The sequence below is a fragment of the Polistes canadensis genome, unplaced genomic scaffold (assembly GCF_001313835.1).
Source record: "Polistes canadensis isolate GaletaPanama2010 unplaced genomic scaffold, ASM131383v1 scaffold_64, whole genome shotgun sequence".
NCBI lineage: Eukaryota > Metazoa > Arthropoda > Insecta > Hymenoptera > Vespidae > Polistes > Polistes canadensis.
The window spans coordinates 700550-727129 of NW_014569611.1; the positions used below are offsets into that span (position 1 = coordinate 700550).

General features: G+C 29.1%; 1 protein-coding gene across 1 annotated transcript in view; it reads right to left on the bottom strand.

Annotated features, from left to right (window-relative positions):
• Positions 1–26580, bottom strand: part of LOC106786063 (cysteine-rich motor neuron 1 protein) — a 264734-nt gene that overhangs the window by 230106 nt on the left and 8048 nt on the right. The window lies entirely within an intron of this gene.

Consider the following 26580-nt stretch of genomic DNA (forward strand, 5'->3'; position numbering starts at 1 on the left):
ATTGATTTCCACGCTACGTGACAAGCCAGTTCGACCGTGAGTATTTTCAGGATCCCAAGCATGGTGGCTCGCGGAAAAACGGAATGGAGATACGGACCTCATCCTATTTCTTTCGTCTCATGTTAAAACGACGCGCAGAGTGGATTGTCTTGTTTTCCAGCTCGCTGAAAGAACCGATATTTCTTTCCTAGAAGATAGTAGCTAGCTAGCTAGCTAGCGATCGATCGATCGATCGAAAAAGGTGCGACTTTTATTTTTGTAAAGGCTAATCAAAAAAAAAGTGTAGATTCCTCGACCACGAAACTATTTCGTTTCAATGAGAAAGAAATTACGTTTACAATCTTCTTATTTTGTTAGAATTGAGAAATAATTAAACAAATCAAATTAATGGACATTTTAAATTTCGTTCTTTTTTTTCTTTTTTTTTTTATTAATAATATCTAATCTTTTGACATTTATTAGACTGATTTAGTGATTATATTGCACGTGAATGATTATACCATTAGAAAAATATTTAGATAATTGTATAAGTGTAATTGTGTGTTTATGTTCTATGTGGAAAATGAATGAATTAGTATAGTCACCGTGGAACAGAGAGAGGTCGGTTGTTTTTTTTTTATTGTGTCCAGAAGAAACAAACAACCGAGTGTTTTTTACGTGGTTATCTGAATTGGTCGAATTATTTTTACACTATAATTATAAATAATATATAAAAAAAATGTCTAACATTCCTTTTCAACACGTTTAAAATAATAAAAGTATATTTCCCAATGTGTAAAATACAATGTATGATAATAAATTGTAGCTGAAGGAAAAAAAAAAAGTAAAAATAAAAGCTACATCGATATCGACAAAATCGAAACAATTTCGAGAAGAAAATCAAACAAATTCACAAATAATTATCTCCCAAGTATTTATTATTGCGGACAAAGGTTTGAACAATATCAAAGTCACTTACATTCCCATACTATTCAATTCGTATTTTCTTGACTCTCGATTCCAACTACCACAAACTTACATAAATTTCTAATCGATTCGTAACAATTTCCCTTGGTATTTGAATTGATAGAATATACGTAGGAAGAAGAAGAAGAAGAAGAAGATGGAAACTTGGTGGAATTGGTTCCCTGCGGGAAACAATTCGTATCTCAAGTATCCTTCTCGGCAAAGTGATTTGTCCATTATTGTCCAGGATGAAGGCGTATTTGGCTGTACGCCGGAATTCCTGGATCACTATCGTCATCGCTCAGTTAAAAAGAGAGAGTAAGAGAGTAAGAGAGAGAGAGAGAGAGAAGGATGTAAACGCAACTTAGGAAACCGCGAATTGGCAGTCTTCTTTGGCTTCGTGCTTCGTACGTAAAACCATGAAACTACGCGGAGGCACGCAAAACATTTCGAAACGGTTTAACAAGTGTACCCGTCTTTGCAACGTTTGGTGGACCGTGTCCAAGTAGCTGGCCACGTTCTTTCGTTTCCTTCTCTCTCTGTTTTATTTCTCTTTCTATCTTCCTTTTGTTTATCGTACGTGATCGATTTCTCTATCTACTTTTCAAGATTCGCTCTCCCATTACATCTCAAGAATAGAACAAGTATATATTTTAGTATACAGGATATATCAAATAAATTTACTATCAGAACTTTTAAATCCAATAAATCGAATAGTTGACAATTAGTCAAATGAAATAAAATAAATACAATTAATTTCTGCGTAATTTTGTTAAATATATTATGACTTGTATCAGTAGGAATCGTTATATTTGAAAGTGGTGTATAAGTTCAATTTTGAAAAAATAATTTAATTAAAGATTGATTCAAATAAATATATCTATATGTATTATTTATATATTTATATTAATAAAATCAATGCAGTATAATATCCTTATGAATTAGAAATTTAATCTTAAAATATTATTCAATAAAACTTATTTTTGTTTAAAAAGACATTAAAATTCTCATTGTTTATGTTTTTCTAGTTGAATTATATTTGAAAGTGACGTAAGTCTATTTTTAGTTACAAAAATATTGTTTCAGTTTGATATAATTCATTATTTTTATTACTTATTTTAAATTTTATGTGTTCAGACTCTTTCGAAAAAGCAATATAAATTTATTAGAGGTTACTAATATTTTTAAATAGTATAGAATGGACAAATTTAAATATCTCGAAAAAAAAAATGTGGGCTTACGTCAGTTTCGAGTTACGCCAATTATATAATGGCTTAATTTGTGCTATAGGAAGATATCGTATTCTAAGTAAATTTTCCGCGTAATACAATGTTTTTTTTATTAATATTATTTTTCTTGAAATAATTTAGTATTCTTGTGAAACAATTCTTATTTTTGACAACGTAATCCAGTAACAAAAAAAAAAAATTACGAAGCAGAAAAAAATCGATAGAAATGAAACATATTTTATTATATAATTGGTTATACAAGAAATCGCGTTATATGAAAACAGTAATTGAAATATTTCCGAGGCCGTTATACGGAAATCTACTGTATATTAAATATTTAAACAAATAGAAATTTCATTGACATTTTCTCGATACTGCTTTATAAAATATTCAAATTGAAGTGCATTAGGAAATATAAATAACTCAAATCTTATCGATTTATTTTCATTGTCGCTTTAATATCGATATTGTCGGTAATAAAGAAATCTTTCAACATAAAATCGTCTTTAAAAGAAGAATAAAAAATAAAAAAAAAGAGAGAAAGAGAAAGAGAAAATAAATAAATAACATTTTTTATCTCTGATATGCATCTTAAAAAAATTGTAGATAAACGTGTCATGGTGAGTGAATTTTGGAAAAATGAGGGGAAGTCCCGCGTTTGTCATGGCGCGAAATTCAAATACTCTTCTAAAAGAAAGGGCTATAAATTTGGACAGCCGAGTATTTTTCTTATTCTTCGTCTTTCCACTCTCGGTTTGCGAATAAACGCATCATCGTTTCCGCATCTCGGAAGCGTTAGAATATTTTACGAAAATGCAAGATGCGCTTATGCTACAATATGCGGTTATTTATGACTACGTAAGTTACACATACACACATGTTTGCATATATATACAAATTTTTGTTGTCGTAAGTACGTACATACGAAAAAGTTAGTGTATGTTTGTTTGTGGGTGTGTGGGGGAAAAAGAGAGAAAAATACAAAAAAAAAAATTAATTAAGAATACGAGAAGAAAAGAGAAATCTTAAAATATTTACATCTGACGTAGAAAACATACAAAGATAAAGATGTTCTCTCGCGAATACTTGCACGACATCAGTAAACAAAACGTTTTACTCTAGACGGAGCTTGGCAAACGTCTTTCCAACAGTTAGTACCTCAAAGTTCGTCGAGTTTCCTTTTCCTGAAAGTTCCTTTCTAAGTGGACTATGTCACCATGCCTCGAGTATTCATGGTAATACACTAAAACAGGAAATTAAAAGTCCTATTTAAACAGACTACATAATACGATATGCTCCTTTCTCATCTTGTTTACGTAATCTGTTATTAGTAAGTCAATGAACATTGATGACGAATCTATTTATCGTTCATAAACACCAATGAATTTTAAATGAGTTCATAAAACATATACCAAACGAATTATATTCATATATATATCGTACTAATTATTTTAAAAGTATTCCATATTAGATTTGTTTAGCATAACTTTTAACGAATATTCAAATGAGCTTAATTCTTTCTTCCTCTTTTCGCTAAATTATGATTAATATCAATTTGTCTATACATAATTTACTTATATAAATATTTGTGATCACGAAAAAAACGTTCATTAATTCGTATGAAATATTTCAAGATGAAAGATTATATCTTTCGTATAACAATAAAAGAAAGTTTTCGGATGACGAACTGACGTGAATAATAATCGCGTAATTATTTTGTGAACTCTCTATAGAATAAAGATTAAATGGAGAACAATAGAATTTCTCAAAAAGTTCTACTATTACTAACAAGAAACAAAAGTAAATGTTTTCTCAAAGCGCACATTTCTAGAAATGTATTTGTTGTCTTTTACAAGTTTGTGGAATTAATGCGCTTTCGTATTTTTAATTAACATCCCTTCGGCGCGATCCTCTCATTAACCTCTGATACCACGCAATTTTCTCCCCCCGTTCTTCTTCTCCTCTCATCATTCTCCACTATTTTCATCCATGCATATTTGTACCGATCGTTGCTACAAATGTTGAACATTCATTACAGTAGATTCGTTCGATACTGATAAATTAATTATCGAATTAATTTAATGCGCTTGATGTTAATAATTTGACGAATTATATTAGCAGATTGAAAATATTAAAAAAAAATAAAAAAAGCCCATACTTGATGCGCATTTAACAGTACGCTATTATATCGGATTTAAAATTTATTGATAAATCAAATATTTCGATCCGATTATTAACTGTCCTACTTTTTAACTATAACATGGAATCAAATATTTTTATAATAATATCAGTAACACATGGTTTTTGTTTTTATGTGAACGAGTCAGATATATATATATTTTACTAACCGTGTTATCCTAATTTGATTTTAGTTATCTTACAGAAGCTAGTAATCCAATATGACTAGGCCGTTGACTAACATTAGTATTTGATATAAAGAAAATTGAAAGAAAACAATAACACACGATCTCGTTCTCTAGATACATTCATTCTATTACAATCCTAAGTGCGAGTGAAACGTTACATAAAACAACAAATGAATTATATAAAGTAGAGAAATAATCAAAACGTTGCAACCCATATTCACATATTAACGAAAAATTCAAACAATAAAAAAAAAACCAAATATACCAAAGCGATTAAATTTTTATTCAAATTAAAATAAATATATTTAAATATAATATATTAATGATAATGTGAGAGTAGAATAAAGCCGAAAAAAAAAATTACAATTCTTCGATAAATTAATTAAATTCTTCGATTTAATCGATGAACAATTATATCGTTGTTCGATATGTCGAAGTTCTTCGATAACCAGGTTCTTTTACCCTCAATTATTTATTTTTCTCCTTTATCCGGAAATGACGCGGTAAGGATCCGAAAATTCATTCGACGGTTCGTGATTCACGCTGTACTACACACGCCTCTCATCAGGATCCGGAAACTGGAGTAGTAGTAACCCGTCGACCGGGTCATAGCGGTAGGATCAGCTCGAATGGGTGCTCTTAGTGATTACATTTGCAAGTCAAACGAGCTAGCCGACAAGATGGCAGAAATATATACATACCAAAGTTTCTACGTATACATGCACGTATTATATTCAAAGATGTGTGTGCACGTTATTGTATACAATGGATTTCTGTAAACATTTATATGTGCGTACGCGTGTGCATTTATGTGTGTCTCTGTGTAAGAATCAACGAAAAAACTTAAGAAAGGTAGCAAAGAAAAAATGAGAGGACGGAAGAAAGAAAGGGTAAGTAAAAGAAAAATATATGTTATGACGATATATTTATTGTAAAATAAATAAATAAATAAAATAGATCTACGCGTTATATCAGAATATATATAACATTTGTCAATGTACACTAAAATATCATTTTTATTGTTTATCTAATGAATACATTAAATAATTAAATTGGAAATAAATTAAAGATAACTTAAGAATTTATAACTAACAATATATAAATGATTTCTTAAAATAATAAACACTCGTTACTCACTTACAATCTTAGCACACTTCTACCTGAGATCTTCGGTAGTACTCGGCCTGTTCCGTAGCTGTTCGTATTATGATACTTATACGAGCAATCTTCTAATATCAGATAGCAGTAAACAAGTTTATTTATCGTTATTTAAAATCTGTTGTTTACCAATAATATAAATATATTATAACGTTAAGTTATAATAGTAGAAAAAACATTTTTCGACTAATTATATACTATTTGAAAGTATTATTTATAGAAATGTTATTACTTATTAACTTATTTATATGTAATTTCAAGTACAGGTCTTCGTAGCTCAGGTGGTAGCATGTTCGATCGGTAAGCAAAGGGTCCAGGGTTCAAATCCCTGTATATCACATTTATGATCACGTATTTTCTGACTAATTATTTTCAGTTACAACAGATGACGTTTTGGTTATCAATGCAACGTCATCCGGTGAGATCTGAAAGTAATTATACAGTTAATGCTGGATCCTTTATGTGGTACGATAGCTCAGATGGATAGAGCATTTGCCCGATAATTTACGAACACTATACGAAGACCAATTTTTTTTTCAATTTTTGTTTTGTTTTCATTTATTTTAACATTATTTTTCTTAACATATTCCAATTTACAATTACAGTTGCTATTTAACTGTTTGAGTCTTAAGCAGCGCGATCGCGCTCTTCAGATTTTGTGCCGAAAAATCTTACAAGGAGATCTTACACTGGAACATCAACGGATTTTAACGAGCTTTGGTATATTAGTAATATACCTTTAGGGTGTTTTCATGGTAAAATATTTTCTTCGATTGGTCACAACCAATTTTGACGTTAATATATAACATATATAATTTAGTTATATAACATAAAGGAAAATGATCTATTCATCTTAATCATTTGAAATAATTCCTTTATCCTTCGCAACATCAAAGAATATATTTCAATTCGAAGTTCGCTTTTAAAGCTCTGCATAATGGATAATACGAATTTACTATGAACACGCTCTCTCTGCTTTCTGAATATATATATATATATGATAGGCTTATAATTCTTTATAACCCAAATGAAGTACTCCAAGTTTTTGTATGAGAATTTTGAGGAACAAAAAAAAGGAAATTAAAATAGAAAAAAATAATTAAAAAAAAATTCGAAGTTTCGGAGAAATTTAATCGTGAAACGAAGCTAAGAAATTAAAGCTTTTAATACAAAAGTAATTATAGTGGAATGAAAAAAGCTTCTAGTGGTGTTGCATCTCATAAAGCTTAAATTTCCTTCTTATCTTTTTCGCTGGATCTAAACTCATGATAATACATAATGTTAGCTGTGTATACGAAATGAGTCATCTTTATCTTTTAAATAACAATTTTTAATGACAAGTAGAAAGGAAATAATATAATAAAAAAAATTGTAGGCCTTAAATACAAACAAAATCAAATCAAAGTACTTTTTTTTAAAGTAAAATCAGTGCGAGTTTATCTTAACTCGAAAGAAAACAATTTTTATAATGTTTTTAACGTGAACTAATTCATTTTCTATATTCGCAACACAGCAAAATCTATTTTACCATACATGTGCGCATGCATACGCACACATAGAAATACACAGAGATATAGAGAGTTGAAAATCAAGTACTTGAGAAGGTGATGCAAATAAATGGATCATTTTAAATAGATAATGCTAATTTTATGCGTATGAAAATATTCTTTCAATTAACTCAAAACAACATGTGCGTGAAAGTTAAATAGAAAAAAAAAAATGGAGAAATAAAAAGTTTACGAATGAAATGATTAATTCTAGTCGGTAAATGCGAATTAAGCGTACATTAATGCAATTGCTGCACATTTAATATTTATTTTCCCTTCAAATGTGAAATTACATCTATTCCGTGTAATTTATAGCTTAGAATAAAATTAAATATATACTTGTTAGAAATAAAAAATGAGAAAAGAAATAGAAAAAGTTAAAAAGCGTGAGCATGGTATACGCTAGATTTTAATAAAAACCTGTCTACCACTCCAGACCATGAGGAGCGACTACTATTCGTGCCTTTTGACCTAATTTTTTCAAAACAATTTTTGCGACTAGCAAACATTGTACAATTTTTTTATTTTACTTTCATAAAACTAATATATAAATATGGCTACGTATTTATTTATATATTTTTAGCATTAATTTCATTATATTTATATATTATACTTTCCATTATGAGCTGTTATTGATTAATAACAATTCAAATTTCATAAAAACTTCTTTTTTAATCAGTTAACTGTGATTACCTTTTTGAAGTGTCTAAATTTTATCACCAAATTAAAACGATGACGAATATACTCATCAAACATAGAGTACCTGTAACTTTTATAATATTTAATTAAATTGTAATTAAATATTCTATTTGTTTAGATAATAAAATATATAATTTTATTACAAATATTTATTTATTTATTTACTCAATTGAAACATAGAATTTGCATATGAAGGAACAAAATAAAAAATAAATTACTTAGAAAAATGTGATTAGTTAAAAATTTAATTTATTATTATTGAATGATATTGAGTAAAGCAAAGAACAATAAATATTGATCTTGAGTTGATACTTCTATACGCAGATTAATAAAAAAAAATTGATTGGTTAAAAGAGAACATTTGATTACGTTAAAAATTATTTACAATTACACTAAGCGTGTGCATCGTTGTATCCACATAAAAAATAAATTAATACAAAATTAGGAGTTACTATGTCATATGATTTTTTCCTTTATCATTTGACTCTATTTTTACTTAAAAAGGAGTAACTCCATGAATCTTTACTTTTACTTTATTACTTTTATTTTATTTTATTATATTTTATTTTGTTTTATTTTTTTCTTTCTTTATTATACTACGCGCGGTTTTGGCTTGATTTTAAAATTCACGCACACAGACGGAAAACACACCCCCTCCCCCAAGAGACCTACCTGCCTGCCTGCCTACCGTTCGAACTAAATCTTTTTATCGTTCGAACGAGTCTGTCGTCCTATTTACGCTCCAACAAACAAATCAGATTAATCTACGGTCGTGGTGGCCTCGTAGATTCTCATTCGTTTACCGAAAACGAACGAAAATGCGCTCCCAGCGTACAAATTAACACTCTAACAAATATATATATATATATATATATATATATATATATATATAAACATACATTTATATACTGAGTGTTAGTATGTATACTGTAAAATTAATGATTAAATTGTACATTAAAAAAAAATATATTCTATACACATTTATATTAATTGTAAAACAAATGAAAAAATAACGTTGAAAAACATAAGTCGAAGAAAATAAACGATTTGTGAATATTATTAATATAATATATATGAGTTTCAAAGGGAAATTAAAGACATTTAATAAATTTGATGAACAATTTATTATGACCTCAACAAGGTCCCTTTGAAACTCATATATATTAATATACTGTTGGGACAAGAATATTGATAAATAAATTATTAATATAAAGTATTTTTAATCAAACGATAATTATATGAGTACATATTTATGTGTTCTTTATATACAACCTCAAACTTTTTCAGTACATACATACATATATACGAAACGAAATAATTAAAAAAGGAAAAGAACCATGATAATATATCGGTATGTTACTTCAAAATCACATGGGACTATTATATAGGATTAATGGCAATAGTTAAAAGAAAAAGAAAAAGAAAAGAATAATGGGGGAGAAAAAAAACAAGAATGTTACCTTTTCGACGCTTGATCGGAATCCCGTACGGGGCTTTAACCGTACGACTTGAATCGGAAGACTAATTAAACATCCGACAGATTCGATCGCACGTGTTCGAATGAGAGAGAGAGAAAAAAAAAGAAAAAAAAATGGGAAAGAAAAGACAGAGAAAGAAACAAATCACGTTTAAAAACACGGCCTAACAAAGTTCCATCCAACGGGGAGGATTGGTGGCGAGAACGCTTAATAAAAGCTAACTCGAACGTAGTAGTAGTAGTAGTAGTAGTAGCTTTTGCATGCGGATTTCACGGGGCTATTCTTTTCAAGCTGATAGATGCCCACCGTTATGGATTCAAAGGCTCGCAGAAGCCCCCTTTATTCATGACCACCATTATTTCGGTTGGCATTTCTGTCCTCTCGATTCAGACCACGAAGGAACCTGCCGTTTCTACTACTGCTGCTGCTGCTTCAACCAATTCCTCTTTCTCTTTCTCTCTTTCTATCTCGTATATGGAATAGTACGGATCATTTATATCTAGGAAAATCCGTTGAAAATCTCGTGAGATTCGGCCTACTGGCTGATTTTCGTAACAATAGGCATTATTTAATATTCGCTTGGATATAACGAAGAGGTGAGGAAAGAGAAAGGAGGATTTTCGGGGGGGAATTGCGGGGTATGAGGGTGGGGGTGGGGGAATAGAGAAAGAGAGAGATGGAAATAAAAGGACAAAGACATAGAGATGGTAAAGCCTAGCGCGTGCAGTGTCATTTACATATAAATTGCTCACCTAAAATCATACTAGCGTTTAATTTTCCGCTTCTAGGGTGAGTCGTCGGTTACAGTACTCTATAGAGATCATAGGCTCATTTATCCTTTCATACGAATTTAATTTTCTGAACGTATCGCCTTGATCTCGTTTAAATCACTCGACGCGTGATTACGTTGAAAGAGAGTTTACGTTACTTACCGTCCCCTTAAATGACAGGTTAGCCACGTTTAGAAAAAGTTTCAATGAAAATTCAACACATGCGCCGCCCGGGTTTACTTGTTATGAAGATAGATGGAAATCTAAGAAGATCCATTAGATAAGAGTAAAAGTGAAAGAGAGAAATTGAGATAAAGAGACGGTAAGAATCCGAAAAATGATTAGATATTTTCGCAAACGTGTCTCGTGTACCTTCATTTTCCTTATCATCTTCTTCCTTTTTTTTCTCCTCGTATCAGTGGCAAATTTAGCGATAAGTGGACTAATTGTAAGTCGTAGTGTTAAGACCCGGAATACTAAAAGCCTCTCGGAGAGTCTCTGAGATTTTAATAATGTGTTTTTATCATTAGGGTTCACAAAAAATTAATTATGTTTTTTTAATAAGCTCTTTTTAACCGTGTTATTATATGCGTGATATAACCATATGTAATATTTGATATACATCTTAAAAATTAATTGATTTAAATTGATTTAATTTATTGATTACTGATATTAACATTTGCAGCATGATTATCGCTTCCTGTTGTACCAATTAACAAGAAATCATTAAATATTCTAAAAAAATTTGCGATCGACTTATCTTGACTACTTCGAACAAATTCTGTTTGACTTGTTAATATTGTAAGCGCGTTCGTCTTTTGGGAATTATTTTGCCAAGGTGTTAAATCAATTAAAATTTTCTGCATATGCAAAAATGGATTATCTCAGGAATCATAACAATATAACCTATGCAAGATGGAAAGATTGATTAGTCTGTTGAAATAATACGTCGTTTGAATTATTGAGAAAAAATTGAAGAAGAAGAAAAAAAAAGATGAGAGAAAGAGAAAAGAAGAGAAACGAGACACGTTCGCATGATCTTTGCATGCTTCATGAAAATTGCAACAAGATCTACCCCTGCTCGTGCTTGCGTATTTTATATTTTACGATGTTTACAGGGGTCTATCACGAGAGCAAATAGAAAAAAGAGGATGAATGCAGAGTAGTATATACTATATACACTTTTCTCTTCTTTCATACTGTTTCTTTTTTCTTAATACAGAGAGAGAGAGAGAGAGAGAGAGAGGGAGGGAAGCAAACTCACCGCAGTGCATTCTGAATTTCTGAGGAATGGTTAACACATCATGTTCCTATCTAACCAACGTTTAAAACGCGAAACCGTGCATAACGCTCTGAAATGTGCATCGACTTATTCATATTGGTACATTTTCTTTTATATAAAAAATATATACGTTTAATCAGAATCCTTTCTTAATGATATAAGTTTGTTTCATATAATTAAATCATTAAATACAATAATTTATGTGTTTATTATTATAAAGTGACATTTATTTGTTAACTGATCGGTAATTATATTAAATGATATAGAAATTATGAAATTATTATTATTACAAAAAATTTTATTGATTGTATCGATTCATAAGTTAACAGTTGATGATCACAATAAAACAATACCTACTTATTTATGAATCTTTTATATATATATCGTTTTATTGTAATATATTCCTACTTATATTGTAAATACATTTATTTATGAATCAATCTAATAAGTTAGTTGATACGTTATCAATGTACATATAGAAATTTCTATCTTCAATTTTTCTCAGAAATTTATTTACCAAGCTAAGACAAACGTTATTGCATTTTTCAATCATTTTTTTTTTCAACAATGTATAATAAAATGAAAGAAAATTATGTCAAACAAAAATTCGTTCGTTTTATGAATTCTTTTTTCGAACATCTAAAAAAAAGAATTAAAAAAACTGAGTTGATATGAATTTTCTATATAAGATGAGAGTATAAAGTTTTCTTCAATATTACAAATTTCACGCGTTATATTAGATTAGAAAAAAAAAAAAAGAAAAAATCATATTTTAATTAGGAAAAAATGTTGTCTTTAATAATGTTCAAGAAAATCGATTAAATAAACATAATTGTAAGAAGCAACTTCACGTCATAACTTTGAAATTTTCCTTACGCAGACTAGCGTATTTTCAATTTGCGCTCGGTCGAACGTTTAAAAAGAAAATTTGTCCGCGAGACATAAAGTATACGCGATAAGATAGATGCACTCGCGTTCACCGAAGCATACTACTTCGAAAATAAAACTACGACGACGTTCTGGATATTTTATATAGGAACGGGAAATGGAATAAAAATTTAAAAAATAAAAAAAATGAAAGAGAAAAAGGAGAGAGAGAGAGAGGGAGAGAGAAAACGTTATGTCGAAGAATATTAAATTACGAGAAAGATCGCATAGTTCGTTGAACGATATAACAATGCCTCTTCTGAATTCTTAACGAACGTCCATACGCGGCCGCCATGTTTAATGAGATAATCTATCGAACGCAAACGGAATTATATCGGTTATATTTAAACGAGGTGACGTGATAAAAAAAAAAGAAACATTTCCTGAAAACAAACTAAAAAATGTAGAGAGAGAAAGATAATAAAAATCAAAACATGAAATCTTAAAAAAACGACAGATTATCAATTTGTATTTTAACTTTGTTATAACTAGTTTTTTAGCAATGTATTTATCATGAATATTTTTGACAAATGTTAACTGAACATTAAATTTATTCGTGGAATTCGTACGATCCGTTCAAATTTGAAGTTGACCCCTTCTGGCTAGTTTCATCCTTATTACACTTTTATTTCATTGTTTAAGATTGATATAAGTAAATTAATATTTAAGAGATTTCTATATCGGTTATTATATATTATACATTTGTACATAGTTTTTATGTAGGTATAGTTTATATATAACACAGAGGATTTTCTTGGCCTTTCGAAAACACGTCTTGTCATTTTGACAGTTCAAACATGATAGCGAATAATTATTATTTCGTACAATTTTATAATTATATTATAATTTCCAAAAATATCATATCCTGTGAAATATCCTTTCCAATACTTACTAATATCATTTTTATTTAATCAATATCAGTGTCTCCTGAATATGTGAGTGTGACAGTTGAATATATAAGTGATGAAATAATTATGTTTTCAATATTATTCACGATATTTAAATTCAAATAAAATGCTTATTTAAGTCGCATTGAGTTTATTTAACAGTAATTAATATAATATTTTAACAATAACCATATATGAAAAGTATAGGAAAATTCAATTTTTGTTTATATATTGTAATTTCAATTTCTATTTCCTTTTTTTTTTTTTAGTTTCCTTTTCATAGCTTTCGTTAGATATTAATGAATTTATTCTCAATATATTTTAGAAATAAAAATCGAATAATGTATAAAATTGATATTTCATCAATATATATAATTATTTTTATATATTATAATTATTTAAATTTATTTAAGTTATTTTTGATGACTATTAAAAGTAAATTATTTCTATTTCTGTATATAATTTTAGCTAAAAGCATTGATATTCTAATAAAATATTCTAATAAAAAATTTATCGTATTATCTCCTAGTTTTGTTTGGATTTCTTAATTATTCAACCACAAAATGATTTCTCATTTCTCACTTAAATATCACCCGATTGCGAGGTGGCCTTAATGATCGAGAAGAAAACTAACGTGGAATATCAGAAATAGTCTTGTTATTCAAAGATTAATGAGTTTTGTGGTACCATTGGCAAGGGTCGAAAACGTGCGATCGATGCTAACGGAAAAATTTTCAAGGAAAAAAAAGATAAAAAGATAAAAAGGAAAAAAAAAAAGAAGAAAAGAAAAGAAAAGTAAAAGTAAAAGTAAAATGAAAAATATTCACGAAATTCACATTTTCGATGTTATTTAAAGGATTCATGGAGGACAAGTTAGAAACGATAAATAATATCTTTCTCAATGGGTTACACTAAAGTGTGTCCACCGGGAGAACGATATTTCTGTGATTGTAAATCTTTATCCGGCGATTTTCCTCGCGAAAACGAACGACCGAGGTTGGATCGGACGTGACGTTGAAAATTCGAGGTTGTAAAATTGCAATTTGATCTATTATTACGCTCGTTCGAGCTGTAACTGTAAACGCGAGCGAGAGGAAACGAGAAAAAAGGAAAAAAAATGAAAAAAGGTATAAAAATACATAGAGTGAAAGAGAAAGAAAGAAAGAGAGTGAAGGGAAGGGCGAGGGGGGAGGAAGGGAGGGGGAAGAAGTAAGGACGTTAAGGAAAATGGTGGGGAATATAAATGGGTCGAGGAAGGAGTCTGAGCTTCTGTCGAGCGTTATCAAAATTGAATTTTCGAATATAAGAAGGAATAGAATAGTAGTGGTGAATATGACGGTAGTGGTGGTTAGAATTGGTACTGCAAGGTTCCTTGAGATTCTCCGTTCGTTATTTATGTCTCCTACGTACGGCTTGCTAGGGCGATTGTCGATATACAATAGAAATTTGTTCGTTCTACGTGTCGGGCAACTCGTGGAAAGAAAAAGGTATGGAATAAAGGGAAAAAAACGATCAAAAGAGAGACAGAGACTCTTAGAACACGTTTCGAAGATACGCGGAAAGAGTTCCAGGAGCTTCGGAAACTAACTCGAACGCGTTCGAGGATATTCCTGTAAGTGAAAAAAAGAAGGGAAAAACAAAAGAAAAGTTGTAAAGATAAAAAGAGACGAAAAGAAAAAAAAAAAAATTCTTAGAGACTTCGATTGATTGCTCCTTTCTCCTTCGATCTATCCAAGACAATTTATGCGGGATATATTTTTCTCGTTTAATGTCAAGTAAAATAAAAATAAAAAAAATAAGGTGCTGTTATTTTCTAACTTGGATTTAATTCTTATATTATTTTTTTATAATATAATCCGGTTGTTCTCAAACTTTTTCTATTCTCGACGCACTTCCTAAGTTTTCTCAAAACGTCGTCCTAGATTCAAATTTAAAAAGTTCACGTAGAAAATGATTAATTAAAAATAAATAAAACATCTTTTTATATTTGTAGACATTTCTGCTAATAATTAATATATGTGTCCATAATTATGAAAGTGGTCTAAATCATATATCTCTTGTTTCGAGATATTTAAAGGATTACATTTAAACATTATATAAATTCTATATAATATTGAAATAACAAACACACTATCTAACGTTTCATTTTTGACAATATCGTGAAAATTACATTGAATTAATTTAGTTTAAAATAATATGATGTATGAAATAATTAATAAACTCATCTTTTTTTTTTTGTAATTTTCACTTACAAACCACTTTCATAATTATGTTTCAAAATTATATATATAACCTCTCGCAAAATAATATTTTACATTTTTCGATATCTCAATTGACCGATAAAACGCGCCAACCACAGCAACAGTAACAACAACAAACAACAATAGTATAGTGGTGGTGGTGGTAGTAACCGTTACGAGTGGAGATTTACGGGGACCTATCTGCGGCGAATTTTTTTTATTGAAATTTATCCGCGAACCGCAATGAGTGCGAGGTTGGGACCGAAGCACAGAATTAACGGAGACAAATTACCCTGTGACCCTGAGATTGTAATGGCATCCGACGGAACTTCCAACCCGTCTAGGGAAATAAACACACTAGTGAAACGTGCGTTGCGATGGCGAAACGAGAACGAAGAGAGAAAAGAAAAACGCCACAGACTAGCTCGTATATCAAGTCTCTACTGCTGTCCACTTCCTCTTTACCCCCTCCCCCCCCCCACCTGCCTTTATTCCTTTCCTATTTTATTTTTTCCTATCAAACCTTATTGTCCTTACATTCCTCGTTCTTACAACGAATTCACATTGGAAATGTTTTATATCGAACATTCGTGAATGAATTTATGTTTGTGAAGTCGTCGGTACGATTTTTATCCTAATTTTTTATTTCTTTTACTTTTTTTGTTTATTTAAATCAATTTGAAAAGATAGATAATAGAGAAAGAGAAAGAGAAATAAAGATAAAGGAAGAAAAATAAAAGAAAGGAAAGGGTAAGGTGAAAAACATCTTATAAGAGGTCATACCAATTCGAAAACTTTCTTTTTCAACGTTTTAATGAAAAAAGCTCGGCTTTTATGTCGAGTAATAGAATAGATTGCATGGAATTGTATAAGAGTAGGGAAGGGGAGGAGGGCCTCGAACTAGTGGTCGATTAAAAGTATTTTTGAAAGATGCATTCAACGGTTATCTACGGGAATTACGTAATTGAGAATTATTGCCAGAGTTTACTGAGAGTATCCAAACGAGTTTTGTCCTGCGTGTATATATATATATATACAAACTTATGGTGAGTCACAGGAGCATTGGTACTCGAGATTCTACTGTAAATTAAAAATAATTAATAGTTGCTTGTAACGAAAAGTTTCAAAATTTAACGAAGAAACCTATTTCAAGATTATTAAAACTTGATTGCCATTTTATTGAAGAAGAACATTTTATTGTTAGACAAATATAATTATATTCTAATATAATAAAAAATTGGTCTCACAAGAGTACTTGTATCTAAACGTTATAATTTTTTTTTTTTTATAAATATTGACAATGGGGATAGGAATACTCCTGAAATTTACTGTATAATATGTATATATAATATATGTATATAGAGAGAAAGAAACCTACGTTTTATCTATGCGTATGTGTTATACATAATTATACATATACGTAATTTTCATTACGCCACGCTAATCATTTAATTATCATATTATTATAGTTATACTATATAAATATGTCTTATATTTGTTTACGTATAAATAAGATACATTTGATAAACAGAACAATGAAAATTTATGTTTCAGTGCTTCGTCGTACTAACGAAATTATTACGACGTAAAACGCACCTAATAATTTAATACTTATTGCTAATATTATCGTAACGGTGATGTTCACGAACGATCTAACCGATAACATTAAAGAGAGAAAGAGATAAAGCGAATATAACCGTTACAAGTAGAATACGTTAAGCGTTTGTTGGAACCCTCCTCTTCTACGTCGAGAATTAATGACGCCGGTGTCGTACAGTCGAGCACTTTGAAATCCAGTTCCGCTTGAGAAGTTTGCCAACAAAGTCTCTTTCTTCTTCGCATAGATAGACTAAAGTCAAGCAACGTGAACGTATAATTATTTAACGAAAACTATCTCAACATTAACGTCGACCCCGTCCGTCTGATCCTAACCGCCATATTTTTCGTAAATATTCAACGATTTCAATCAAAAATTTTCCATCTTTTCCCGATAAAATATGTATACGCGCGAGCGGATTTTTTTTTTTTAAACGTTATAAATCCAATTTTGGAAATAAGGAAGTTATAATTAGTTTTAGTTATATATGGATGACTTCTTTTCATATTGTTAATAACTAATCCTTATGAGTTCGTTAAAATAGCTTACTATAAAATATTGTTTTTTAAAAATGATATAAGTTTTATTGCAGCACGATAACTAACATTTAACACACATGTATGCATTATTTTCATTTTATTTTATTACCCAAATTAATTAACATTTACCAATAGATTTATTATCAATCGATTCAAACACAAAAATCATTAAATATATGAAAATAAATATAAATGTATCGTTGTACATGTATCGTTTAATTTAAAAAAAAACCAATTATAACTTCATTTAATTTTTAATACAAAAATTTACCCTCCTTTTTTCTGACGTACGTTCTTTGGTAACCACAAAAATTTGAAGTATATACGGTTAAAAAATAAATGAAATTTAAAAAAATATTTGATTAATATATATATATGCGTTGATCTTTGTTCTCAAATATTACAAGCACATTATTCAAAAGAACGCCGATAATAATTATGACAGTACACTAACCATAAGTCAAACAAAATTAAAACAATTAATTAAGTATGACTTATTTTATAATATAAATAATTACATGTAATATAATATAATATAAAATATATATACACATTTTTGCGATAAATTTATTAAAGTAGAAAAACTCGTCAAATTGATAAAAGCATTTCTGTTAGACTAGAACTTGCTCCTTTTCTTATTCTCAATTAATCAGTTTATATTTTGCAAACGTAGAATGTCTCTGATTTGAAGTGGAACCAGTTTGCTTATTCCTGTTTCAAGTAATTCCATTTATTGCTATTAGCGCGAAGCGAGGTCAACCAGCAACAGAAGCAATACCCTTACTACTAAAAATGTTTCTACTAACACCATCACATTTTTAAACGGAGTAAGTTTTTAACGAATGAATTCGTTAGGATTCACACCACTTTAATGTCCATCTCTCTCTCTCTCTCTCTCTTTATTTCTTTTTGTCTCCTTCTTTTTCTTTCACTTTCACCCTCTTTGTCTATTCTGGGACACCATTCTGAATCCTTTAAGAACTGTAAATTTCCCGAGGGACGATGATAACAACGCGGTCAACCGTACTTCCAGGATTACTTTCCAACGTTCCAGATAAAGTTTCACGATTTCGAGACAACTTCCTAATTGGCGGAAAATCTACGGTATAGTGTTTTTTTTTTTTATATTTAGTCGAATAGATTATAAATCGGTCTATTTAAGGATTCATCAATCATCTATTGGATTTTTATACTAATTAACACCAATTTTGTTTGATAAGTACTTCCTTTGGGATTACATAACTTTACTATGAAATATTTCATAATTGACATCATACGTTTTCAATTGAGTGTTATTTTTGTTACAAGAAAGTTCGTACAGCAAGAAAATGTGTTCGAAGATAATATTTGATTTTTCTTTCAAGTATTATAAATTCTACTGTAAAACTTATTTGTAAAACTAACAATAATTAAATTTAATGAAGTTTTGTTGTTTACTTTAAAGAAAACTTTTTGGCACAAACTGCCATACTTGCTTTTTCTTGACAATCAACGTGTTAACGTAAATGTTTTCATTAAAGCAATGTAAGTATTAATATACGTTGATTTATATGATAGAATTTGTATATATAAAATGAAAATTAAACTTATAATAAAAGATTAAAATTTAAGGATTATTATTTTAGTTTAAAAGTGTAGTTACGAAATGGTAAATATAGTAAATTAAAAGTTTTAAGAAATTTTGTTTGCGAATGCTTGAAGTTTAGGAAAAGATTTTTGTACTTACGATTATTAGAAGAATAGTAATAGCATACACGGGGTGATTCTAAGAATTGGGACGGGTTACTTCTCTTTTTTAAGAAAGAATAGAAAAAAAAATAGATGAAGGAAAATTTATTTTAACTAATCGATTACTTTTTTATTATTCTACGTATAAAAGTACTAACTGAAGGTCATTGAAATGTCAATATTCATTTTTTTTAAGTAATTACACATGTTTACGATGCAATCTTTTTATCAGTTTAACACATACAATACAATGAATATTTTTTTATATAAGAAAGATTACAATTTATAGTTATTTAATAATTTTGTATTTTTTATTCAATGTATCGTTTTTAGAACCAATTTCATCTTAGAACTTAGATACAATTTTCTTTATATCGTCTCTCGAAAATTCGATTTTCTTCAAATCAAGGAAACCTCTATCCTGATTTTATCTTCAATGATGAAGATTTTTAAAGCAAAGTGATTGAAAAATAATACAATTTTATAAAAGGATATATTTTACTTTATTTTTTATTACTTAACAAATTTATTTCTAAATGTAAATGTCTTTTACACAATTTATTTTGTAGCGAAATATAAGAAATATTTCAATGTTACATTATTTATATGCAGCACTTTAAAATACATTTTTATAAAGGAGCAAAATCTTAAAATCTTAAAGATCTTTAAATATATGTATATATAAATATATTCATGAATTTAAATAATAAATAAATAAGCGTTATTACACTTAACTTCCCATAAAGATACACTACATAAAATATATTCTTCTAAAAATTAATTCTTTAATTGCACAAATTAAAATCATGTATAAAAAGTATTACGTAAATCAAAAACCGAACAATTTTATCTCAACGATTAAAACAATGTAAGAAAACAAAAAAAAAACAGATAAGATTAAAAAACAAAAATCCTTCGATAATTTTATTCGCATGAAATCATAGTATAATAATATTTTTCCTAACTTTCTTTTTTCGAAATATAAAACGAAATGTGTGAGTCCGGTATATCGTAAGAGAGAAAAATTCAGAAAACGTATCAAAAGCCGACGCGGCAAGTTTTTGTCGCGAAATATCATGACACAATTTTCTCTCTCGCTATATTGTGACTCCGAACGTTTCTAAACTCGCCACCCCCGTCTTTTCCACCTTCTTTCTCTTATTCCTTACCATCGTGCTCGCTTTCGTGCTATCCCTATCTGCACGTTTTCTGCAACGAAAAGGATCATCACATCGAACCCGATACAAGCTATCTGTTTTATCTGTGCAACGTATGTATACTTCCTATATCAAGGTACAGTAACTCCCAAAAATTATTCACTACACTATTTTGATTAATTTCTTCACTTCATTTTTTCCTTTGTTTTTTAAAATCACTCTGGTTATTATTATTATTAATATTATTATTAATACGATAAATCATTCATTATTCTAAGTAAACGTATATAATTTATTGTCAAACTTTACGATAATTGTACAATACTAATTATTTAGAGAAAAAAATGTAACATTACGGTAAAGAACGATAAAATTTTGAAAAACCAACGTAATGTTCAGGGATTTTAAATTGTGTCGATAATAATAAAAGGGGATAAAGTTTCGATTTTTCTATTTAATTGACTGTCATAATTAACAATATCTTAAATTCATATTAAAAATTTCTACACAGTATGATAAAAATATACTTACACAAGTAACTTTCATTTCTATATTATGTAATATATTAGAAGTTTTTAAAATCGATTGAGACTATATCGTGCATAGATAATAAATAAATAAAAAACACAAATAAAGAATAAGTATTTTTATTTTAAATTTCTTCATACACATCTATATTCTATATTATGAGAAAAGAAACGTTACATGCAATAATAACGCGAACACTTTATATAGATATGGGTATATAAAGAAAACCCATTTTTTTTTTCTTTATTCTTTCACCTACTCCTACATGACCGATCAGTTTAAAAAAAAAGGAACAAAAAAAAATGTTCTCTCGCGTGTCGATGACGTATAATGGTATATAACGTGATATAAGAAGAACACGCGAGGTTAGAAAAGGACGCGTTTATTATAGCCGATTCCCCTTGTAGAAACAACTTTGGATAATACGGGAACGTTTCAAGTGGAAAAAAGAAAAGCTTTTTGACGGTGGAAAAAGAGTTAAAGCAGAGTTATCAGTCGGAAAAAGTTCTAAGCGGTTTACTGAGATCGTAAAAGCTCGAAGGCCGTTTCTCGTACTACTCTCACTCTCTTCTTTCTCTCTTTTACACGTACTACTCGAAAACTCTGACTGGTCAGAGAAAGGGCAATCTAGAATTTTCATCTTTGGTTAGTTTTTCTTCATTCTGTGAAAACTTTGAAACATCCCTGCCTAATGTTTCATTCAATTGACACATAAATTAACAATTCCACAAGTATCAGATCTAACAAATTTTTGAATACTGAATTATTTAATAACGAAATATAGTTTTTAATATTATCTCTAACTTGTACTGAATATATTTGGATTTTATTTTCTGAGTAATATTTTTTTTTTCATTCATTCATTTAAACGTAAAAATTTATCTACAGAAATCAACAAATTTCTTTCGGCTTTATTTTGTTAGATTTTTATATATGTAGAGATTAATATTTAATAATTAATAAAATAATAATCAATAATAATAATCAATAAAAGAATATTAATTTTTGTTTTTTTTTTCTTGTTTCTTAATAAAGTAACCCATGGTACATTGTATGATTGGAAACAATCGTAGACTCTTAACACCTAATATTCGAAGTACACACCATAGTCTTGCAGAAGTACACGCCTTATTGTAGGAAATTTCGAAACACTAATTTTCACGTTCCCCACCATTCGTACCCCCACTACGTATGCCCTGGTGGGCCCATTAGCAAAGATATTTATTCTATTCTACCGATTAAGAACCGATAAAGCAAGCTAAGTACAACTACCCTTTATATTACCACAAACCCAACGAGAAGTAAAGTAAGCGAAGTGTATAAGCACTCTTTATATTTCTATAAACGAGCGAGAGGTGAGATTCGTTATTGTATTTAGCGAAAACAGCAAGCAAGTAAGCAAGCAAGTAAGCAAGCAAGCGAGAGCTTATCACAATCACCAGTGGACTCCATGTTTGAGAAATTTGCGTAAAATACATACATATATGTTGATGCTTGATTATTCAACTTAAATAAATGAATAACATTTGCTAGAATAATCCAATTGTTGAAATACACGCGCGTACGGGGGTAAATAAAAGTCATTGTCGAAATAATATTTGCTGAAATAGGAGCAACAGGATGATTATTTGTACCATAAGGGGGTGGAGTAACATAGTACCCCCACGTGCGAAGCTTAAATCCAGCTTTTGGGATTAAGTTTTAAAGCGAGTTTGTGCTCATTGTTTTGCGAAAGAAGGCACAATCGTATCGGCATGAGATACAACTAGAGAAACATATGCTTAAATGATAATAACGTTCTTAACGGTAGATATTCTCTCCAAACCATGCCAATCCAGAGATTATTTCAACATCGGGTTCTATTGTAACCTACCATTTGTTGAATTTATTTAACACGTTCTGTGCCACGTGTACCACTGATTGCTATACATTAAACTTTCTATTCAGGTTTTGTATACAACCAGTGATACACGCTGATATATTTATTTAATACGTCTAAACGTCAAATTACTTGAATGAAAAATTGAGCAAAGACGACTCAGCATGAAACGAGTAAGCAAGATTTGTTACTCGTTACTGTCTGTGATCTGTAGAGAAAAAAAAAAAGTTACATTATTATTAATCGATGTGTCGTTTTATAATACAAACGTTAGTACATATTTATTTTTAAAAAAATCCTTTTTTTTATCTTAGAAAAAATGTTTATTCTTTTAGTGTCGACTAAAAAAGGTTGTATTTAACCGAAAAATATCGAACAGAGTTCATGTAGTTTAGTAAAATTTAAAGAAGTCAAGTGAAATCAAAAATTGTGTTAAAAGTAATAATTGCAATTATTAATAAAAAATAAAAGGAAACTATATAAATGAGACTAATATATTTTAATATTTTTTTAAATCGTATTAATAATGTTTATTCCTGATTATTAGAAAAATTCAAGGAATCGGTTATCTTTAATAAATAGTACTTAAGGAATTAAAAACATTATTATCTATCCATATTTGAAAAACTAATTATTTGTAATGAAACGATTTCTGTAAAATAAAAAAAAGGAAAAAAAAATAGCATAGACATATTCGTACGAATATTTTTCATATTAAATATATATAATATATCACAGAAGAAAAATATTCATTTGAACTGATAAATAAAAGATTATTTAGCATAAAAGATATATTATAAAGTGAAAATCAATAGAAGAAGTTACTTCTTTAACAGTTCCAGTTTTATACCACCAAAAGGAACATAAAAAGTCGTAGAATCAGGAAATGAATTCCTGATGCTGCATTACCTCTTACAATTAATTATTCCAAGTTGCTCGAAGTTCTCGTACTACGGAAGTGAAGTTTCGAAAACGACTCGGACGTTTTCTCCGCACAAAAGTGTATCTTACGAGGAATTACATCTTCTCTCGGTATTCTCTTTTCTTTTCCTCCTACTCTTCTTCCTCATCCTTTACCTCTCCTCTCCTCTCCTCCCTCCCTATCCCAAATAGAAAAAAAAAATAAAATAAATAAAAAAATAAAAAGATCCGATTTTTTCTTTCTTCAAATTATTTCTAATTAAATTCGATTACATCATTGTCGACTATTGTCGTCAAGTTTTTTTTCTTGTAAAAAGTCTTTGTTACATTTTCTACTTGCTTGTTAGACGACGACCTGTGAAAGAACCGAGCGAATTTACCGAAGGGAGTACGAACTTCTTATCACTTGTTTTACAAAATGGGAGATCGCTAAGGGAATGAGTGGTAGGGAATATGTAAAAGACAGATAAAGAGCAACAGACAAATAGATAGAAAGAAAGAGAGAGAGAGAGAAAGGAATGGGGATAGGAGAAAGCTTGCTTCGTTGCCAAATTAAATTACTTTATCTTCATATCTCGGTAACACAGAACTATTTAATTACTTTTCGCTCGTTTCTACGAACTCAAGCGTACAACAAAAGCCTTGCTTTTCCATTGGGCACTTTTACAGACTTCCCATTTAATAAACGTGTATATGATTCTTTAAGATTCTTTTTTACATGATCTCGCATTTAAACACGCGTACATTATTATTTCTTTTTTTATAATAATATCAAAAAAGGAACCTTCCTGATTATCGTACTAGAGTATCGCATTGTATAACTTCAACATTTTTTTAAATATCATTTGGTAAAACCAAAAATTGAACGTAGTTTAATTATCTTAAAGATTAACAATACAAAATCTCAAATTTAGTTTTCTTTGTTAAATAATGTGTGTTAAATAATTAATGAAATGTAGGAATATATATATAACGTTATAAATTTATATTATTTAATGATATTCGTGTAAATAAAAAAAAAACTCGTTGAAATATTAAAATAAAAATTTGTCTGAATATTTATTGAAATATTTTCTATAAAAATTGTATCAACAAAAATAACGTAATGTACAATTATAATGGTACACGTATAATAATTTAAAAAACGATCCTATAAATGATAAAAGAAAATCTTAACAAAAATGCAAAGAAAGAAAGAAAGAAAGAAAGAAAGATAAACCAAAAGACTGGAAATTAAATTCAACTTGGTAAAGACATGAAGTAACTTGTATTAAGAGAAACCCTTTTGTAAAAAGACAAAAACTGAAGATAGGCAAACGTTGTAAAGAAAAGATAAGAAGTTACCATGTTTGATTTAACCTCTTTTTATATATTATCTTAACGAGCGACAGAGGTAAACGTGGATAAAAAAAAATTAGAAAAAAAAAGGAAATGACATGAAGTGAATAGGCAAAAAGAAAAAAATGATAAAGAAAGAGAAAACGAAAGAATGCTTTAAGAAGTAACGTCTCTTTACTTCAAAGACTGTAATCTTTCTTACTGGTCGCGTTTCACGGTACTTCCTTCTTATCGTAAATACTTTCCTCATGTATCGAAAGAATAGAAACGTTGAGAGAAAGTATCACTCGTAAAGAAATAAAGTGAAACTTGTTGTATCGTCGTGGGATAAGAAAATAGGAAAAATATAATACTCGACTCGAGGGAACTACACTTTTCTAAGAAGATCCTACGAATAAGCCGCTTGAAAATTCAATTCTCTCCTTTCTCTTTCTCTTTCTCTTTCCCTTTTATCATTCTCATTCTTTCGTTTTGATGGTTTGCAAACTTTTCGGTAAATTGGAGAAAAGATAAATATAAATGATACATTTTATAGTATTTAAGAACAATCGTAAATAATAATAAATAAAATATATTATACAATATAGAAAAATGTTGATGAAATATATTATTGGATGGGTAGATTCTTTCAGTTTTTACCGATGTCTTGAAATATCAAAATTATTCAGACACATGGGCATGGGATATATCAACGAAACCAAGGATATACGAGCTACTTTGTGAATAATGATCTCCTAATGCCAAAGTATACACCTCCTAGCCTCTTATTCTCGTACATGTATTTTCTCGTAAAATTACCCAAGAGTTTATATTTCGCGAGAAAACATTTCGTACCTTATTAGAAGTAAGTCCTTAAGGGAGTGTGCCACGACACACAGAACACGTTACAAAGCTCCAATTCTCTTAGGACACAATTGAAAGGAAGAAAATTAGTTAACAAAAGAATTTGACTACGTCTAAAGCTTTCTAACTTTGAAAATGAAGATAAACTGGGACACAATTTTGTGCAATTATTTGATATATTATCTCTTAACGAAAATAAACGATTATTATTATTTATGAGAAAAAACAAAAACAAAATCGATTTGCAATATACCAAAAATAAACTCACACATTGTTATTTGAAATATTCTTATTCGTTTGAGAAAAATGGATAAATACAAAAATATATTAAATAAGAAAAGTATCTTAGAAATAAAAATTTCTTTTATTTAACGAAAAAATGTTATCCTTAAATGCGTTCTCTGTTTCATGATATTGAGAAAAAATATATACTTCTAGAATAGAAACTTTAAATGACTCCAACATTATATTTACCTATATATATATATATACAAATACATACTGATATATTATAAAAATTGT